At 43.8% G+C, this 6,069-nt stretch overlaps 1 protein-coding gene across 1 annotated transcript in view; it reads left to right on the top strand.

The window, feature by feature from the left end:
* RPA2 (replication protein A2) overlaps positions 1–125 on the top strand; it is a 38,567-nt gene extending 38,442 nt beyond the window's left edge. The window contains exon 10 of the mRNA XM_030219020.1: positions 42–125. The gene's annotated coding sequence lies outside the window, so the exon portion shown is untranslated. The remainder of the gene's footprint in view (positions 1–41) is intronic.
* The last annotated feature ends 5,944 nt before the right edge of the window (positions 126–6,069 follow it).

The raw sequence follows: 6,069 nt of genomic DNA on the forward strand, positions 1-6,069 counted from the left end.
ATTGGGCGGTAAAACCGCCCACCTGGCAACAATGTAGCTAGAGAGGAGCAACTGGAGAATGCTCCTTCCCCGACTTCCCATTAGACAGTAGGCCCCGGGTGGGGGGGGGGGGGGGGGGGGAGGAACCACAGTTGGGTCCAGGAGGAGGGCTCGTTGGTGGAGGCGGGGAGGAGGGAGAGCTAGGGACCCAGCATAAGTTTTCAGTTCCTGCAGAAAATGAAACAGCATTTTTGACCAAGGCCAAAACTTAAAACAAGGACGAACACGAATTTCAGGCCATTTTTGGCACCAAAGCCAAAAGTGAAACTAAATTTAAATTGGTCTTGAGTCTAAAAATCATCATGAAATATGCCTCCTTTTTAATGTTCTGGTCTTTGTTTTCCTATGAGAAGAGATGTGTGATAAGGGTGCAAGCAAATATTTTTGTAAAGCCGATTAAAAAAAAAAATTTATTCTAACTTGTTTTTGTAGTACAGTCTTCCCCTAAGTGTAAATATGCTTTTTCTGATAAATGTAATAAAAGTTAATTTTTAATATGAATAACTTTCTTTATCAACAACATCTTTGTACATTTTCCATTGTATAATTTCAGAAATATTTTGTGATGGGGCAGTAGACACTTCTCTTTTGGCCAAATTCAGATTCTGGTTTTTTTTTTTTTTTTTTTTACATTTATACCCCGCACTTTCCCACTCATGGCAGGCTCAATGCGGCTTACATATTGTATACAGGCACTTATTTGTACCTAGGGCAATGGAGGGTTAAGTGACTTGCCCAGAGTCACAAGGAGCTGTGCCTGAAGTGGGAATCGAACTCGGTTCCTCAGGACCAAAGTCCACCATCCTAACCACTAGGCCACTCCTCCACTGTTGCTACTATTTGAGATTCTACATGGAATGTTGCTACTATTGGAGATTCTACATGGATTGGAATGTTGCTATTCCACTAGCAACATTCCATGTAGAAGTCGGCCCTTGCAGATCACCAATGTGGCCACGCAGGCTTCTGCGAGTCTGACGTCCTGCGAGGCCGCGCAGGCTTCTACATGGAATGTTGCTAGTGGAATAGCAACATTCCAATCCATGTAGAATCTCCAATAGTAGCAACATTCCATGTAGAATCTCCAATAGTATCTATTTTATTTTTGTTACATTTGTACCCTGCGCTTTCCCACTCATGGCAGGCTCAATGCGGCTTACATGGGGCAATGGAGGGTTAAGTGACTTGCCCAGAGTCACAAGGAGCTGCCTGTGCCTGAAGTGGGAATTGAACTCAGTTCCTCAGGACCAAAGTCCACCACCCTAACCACTAGGCCACTCCTCCACTTAAGATGCAACAGTACTCTTTGAGTGGTGAGGATTTGATCAGGATGTTTGGCACTGATGCATTGGTACCCATCTGCAACATTGGAATGAAGGGTGTGGTTGGATTCTTGGACTCATAACACATTTGTGTATAATGTCACAAGCTTCACATTGCTTTTATAGTACTGACATCATCCAACTCATGCACAAAGGAAAACATTCTTTATACCATGTGTTAAAATTTATCTAGGGGAATGATGTCGTCAAGTTAATTTTGTACATACAATTCACACAGGAAACTGGTTGTCAAACCCACAAATTACAAAAACTTTAAAATAGAGAGGAGAAAAAGGAACTTCAGATATAGATGCCTTTTAGAAAAGAGTTTCGCTTGGCACTCTTTATCAATCATTAATTCCAAAAAGCCTCCTCTACAGTTCTGTGAAAACTTCATTTAAACAAGTTTTTTAAAAAGTCACGCTAATACTGGTGCTCAAAAATGGTTTTTTAAAAATTGTCACTCACATGAAAAAAAAAAAATTGATCGTGCCAGGCTGGTCTTTAGAGGAAACATTGGTGGAGATATGCATTTAAGGAAAAAAATACCTGAGGCACTGTTGCTCAAAACTCTGGTGCTGTTCCGAATAATTCCATGAAAATGTCGCCATAACAGCACAGGAAAACAACTCCCTAATGCTCAGTGATTTAGTTTTATAATTTAACTAGCCGTTAAGCCCCTAAAAACGGGCGAGATTTCCAGCTACCCGCCTCGCCGCCGCTCCCTCCATCCCCCCTCTGCGCCGGGCCCCCTGCACTGACCTGACAGCGCCTCACCTCCTTGTGAAAGCGCTGCAGGCAGCAGCAGATCGCTCTGCTGCTGCCTGTAGCGCTTCCACATGGAGGTGAGAGGCACTGTCAGGTCAGTGCAGGGGGCCCAATACGGAGGAGGGTGGGAGCGGCAGCGGGGATGGGGGGGGGGGGGAGGTTGGTGCACGCGATGTTCGTTTCCAGGCGGCAGCGTCCGACAGTGACTCCGACTCCGTTTCCCTCTCTGTTCCACCCTCTGATGTCATCACGTCTTGACACGAGGACGGGATAGAGAGGGAAGTCTGTACTGCGTATTTGCAGGTGAGTCGGTCACTTGCCGTTTATATGTTTGATTTTGTTTGAAAGTGGGGGTCTGTATTTTTCTGTTAGGCGGGTCTATACCCACCATACTGCCACATCTGCCACCCATCTTCCCACCTGTGAAATTATTCATCCAATGGCTCCTAAAACCTCCCCCCATAACCTCTCCACCATCAAATAGTCTTTAAATTCCCACCCCATCATCCCCCTTTTTTACCCCTTTTATTTCCTTATTCCCACAACCCTCTATCCATTGTTGCCCCACAATTACGGACTGTGATGTAATAATGCCCTCCCCTGACTCCACCCCGCCAATCCAATCTTCCTATACCACAAAGAGCATTGAGGGTAAGACTGGTGCAGGGCTCAAGGCAGGAATCAGGATGGGAATACTGAAGACAGGCAAGGCATTGAGGGGGAAGCAGGGTCTAGTGTTTCTTGCTGTCACTCCTTAATACAAGTTCCTTGGTGTGTGTGTGTGTGTGCCCGGAAGCTGGCGTTGGCTGACAGGGAGCTGCAGAGACTTGGATCCCCGCCCAGTGGAATGTCGCAGGATCCGACAGGAAGGCTTGTCCAGGTTTAATGATGGATACAGATTCTGAAGTTTACTTTCATAGTATTTTTTTTTTCTCATGGGTTTCCTGACTTAACAGGGGCATTGAGGGAGGGGAACATGGTGAGGGACTTCACAGTTTGTGAGCAATTGTGTAAAAAATGTGAGTGGTGCTCTTGGAAAGTATGAGCAGTTCATGTGGTCACCTTAGAGGGAACACTGATCTCTACCCCTCACTTGATGTGGACTTGATGTTTTTTCCTGTTTGCATTTATTGGATGTAAATTTATTATTAATTGGGGGGGAAAATAAATCATTCAACACATCGATTGATAAGTGGATTTAAAGAATTTTATTAAGATCAATTTGTTGGAATATAAAGCAGGTAAAGTTTTTGATGTGTTAAGACTGTTTTCATCTTGAGGAGTAGTGTATTGTTTTGTTTTTTGATTAAAAAATTGCCGAGTGAAGCTCATTTATCTAAGCCATCTATTTCTGAAGTTCCTTTTTTCCCTCTTGTTTTGTAACTTTTGGTTTTGAGAGCCAGAGGGCTTCTGGGCTAATTGTTGTGTGATGCATACAGTGTTCTGGACTGGATTTATGATGCAGTAATAGTGTATATAGAAAACAAAACAACTAGCAAACGTTAAATATAGCCATCATGACCAGATATTATGAAAAATAACAAGGTCAACATCCCTAACCAGTAAAACAAACCATTAAGGGTGAGTTGTGTCCTCCCCTCCCAGTGGGCTCTTATCCAGGATCCATGGAGGATCAGCTCCTGCTCTACACTTCTTCAGTGCCTTTTCTGTGTTCTTACCCCCCCCCCCCCTCCCCACCATCAAACCATTCACCACATGTTACCCAGATTGTTGTTTTGTGCCTTGTGTGATAATTTTTTATCATATTGCAGTACATTTCAGAGCAAGGCTTTTCTAGTAGAGCTCCTGATGAAGGCTGCCTGTGTTGGGGACAAAACCAAGGCTGTGATGCCATCTGGATTTTCTCCATAATTTCTTACTCGTGCAGCAGCATTTTGCAAGAAACAAGGCCTGATGTCAGCTGGACAGCCATCGGACTTGGGTACCTTTCTTTAGGAAGGTCATTTGGAAGCTGAAGGGCCTCATCTTGCACCCATGCAGGAGTTCAAGAACAGGGGATCTGTGAGGTCCCAGTGGAGGAACGTTTAAAGGCCCAGCTATCCTTTGGAGAGGAGCTGGTGCCTGAGATATATTGAAAGTACATTCTACACGGGTGCAGGCTGTACCCTGGGCAGAACATAGTTTGATGCCTCCACAGTCATTTTCAGAACAACTACTTGATTGCTGTTATGGGCCTTTCCCAGCATTACAAGTTGGATGTCCAAGCCCACTACGATGGCAGCCTTTGGGGTGGCATCCTGATGTCAGAGTTGTCCAGGACCATCCTGCAATAAGCACTACTTTGGTACTTCCTGCACACCTGGCTTTAGTCTAGAAGGTTGAAGAGGAAGGCAAAATGAGATCTTGTGTTCTAATTTTCTTGAGTCCCTCCAAACCAGTCCAGAGCCCACCTGAGAGCAGTTGGAAGAGCTGATAGGCACTCTTCTTCCTTAATTATTGTGCCCTTAACCTGCAACTTCTTGAAATATCAATTTGAGGTATTAATTACTGCTGTTGTATTGTTGTTTCTTGCCCCTTGGTCTTGAGGGGATGTTTTTGCTTTGTTAGTGAAATAGTGACTGAATACAGACCCTTTATAGTGGTTCTTGATCTTCATCTGCTGGTAAGAGAGCATGAACCCATGCTTATGGACTGGTCTGGAGGAAAGAAAATTAGCTGGTAAGACCTAATTTTGCCTTTGGCAGCATGAACTGATTTAAACTACCCTAGGAACAACCCCCACCTCTGCCTGCTTTTTACTGGGATAAATGTGTGTGTAAAAGGTTTTCAGCTGGCTCTATTAATGGAAAAGGAAGACGGAGTAGTTCAATTGCTGAAAGAGAATGGGGCTACCATAAAACCATCTAAAGCCAAAGATTTTTGTTTGGTGGTTTGTCTTAGAAGTTGATGCTGCAGAACATTATTTCTCATCCCTCTCTTGAAAGTACAATTTATAGGTTGCAGGGAGGCACTGTGGCAAAACCCTTTGGTGGGGGAGGGGGGGAAGCCTCAAAATCATTGCAAATTAACTGAGATTTATAACGGAATTTTCGGGCCATCAGAGTGAGAGAGGTGAAGAGACGAATACTGTCTGCAGTATGTGCTCTGTCCCATTCTGAAGGGCATGGGAACTTCAGCATGAGAGAGAGGAACTATATCGGTGATTGTGAAATATGGAGTCCTTTTGCTGAAGGCTGTTAAGCCTTTTAATGCAGGGTTAACACACAGAAACGGGTTACTGTGTGACCCTGTTAAGGGGTCTTGTTGTAGTTTGCCTGTTTCCAACTGTTAAAACCAGGTGTTACAGAATTTTTCATTCACGGGGCATAACATGGGCAGAAAAGGGATGTAAAAGCTGTAAAGGACTAAAATACAAGCTGATACACGCCACCACCTTCTCTTACATGAGCACGCAGTTGTGGAATGCATTACCTACAGCCCTGAAAACCATTGATGAAATAACTAACTTGCAAATCTTTGAAGACGCATCTCTTCAATAAGGCCTACAAAGAGATCCCATAGCCTTACAAAACTACCTCACCAACCCACCCAGTTATTAAAATCCGCCATCTATACTATCCTGCCCAACACCTTCCTTCTCTCTTCCCTTTCTTAATCGCTGTATATTACTAATTGTATCTGATATCCTGGAATGACTATGTCATAACAAAACTCTGTAAGCCACATTGAGCCTGCAAATAGGTGGGAAAATGTGGGATACAAACGCAATACATAAATTAACCAGATCCCAAACTATTCTTAGCATGTGCTAACACACTGTTAACGGGAGAGCTTAGCACCTCCTAAATAGAAGACGATAAGTCATCCTATGTTAAATCAGAGCAAGTAGTACACGTTAATCCAAGGGCCCTGTTTACTAAGGTGCGTTAGTATTTTTAGCATGCCTATACTTAGTGCACGCTAACCATGTAAGTGCCTA

The sequence above is a fragment of the Microcaecilia unicolor genome, chromosome 11 (genome assembly GCF_901765095.1).
Source record: "Microcaecilia unicolor chromosome 11, aMicUni1.1, whole genome shotgun sequence".
In the NCBI taxonomy this organism is placed as follows: Eukaryota; Metazoa; Chordata; class Amphibia; order Gymnophiona; family Siphonopidae; genus Microcaecilia; species Microcaecilia unicolor.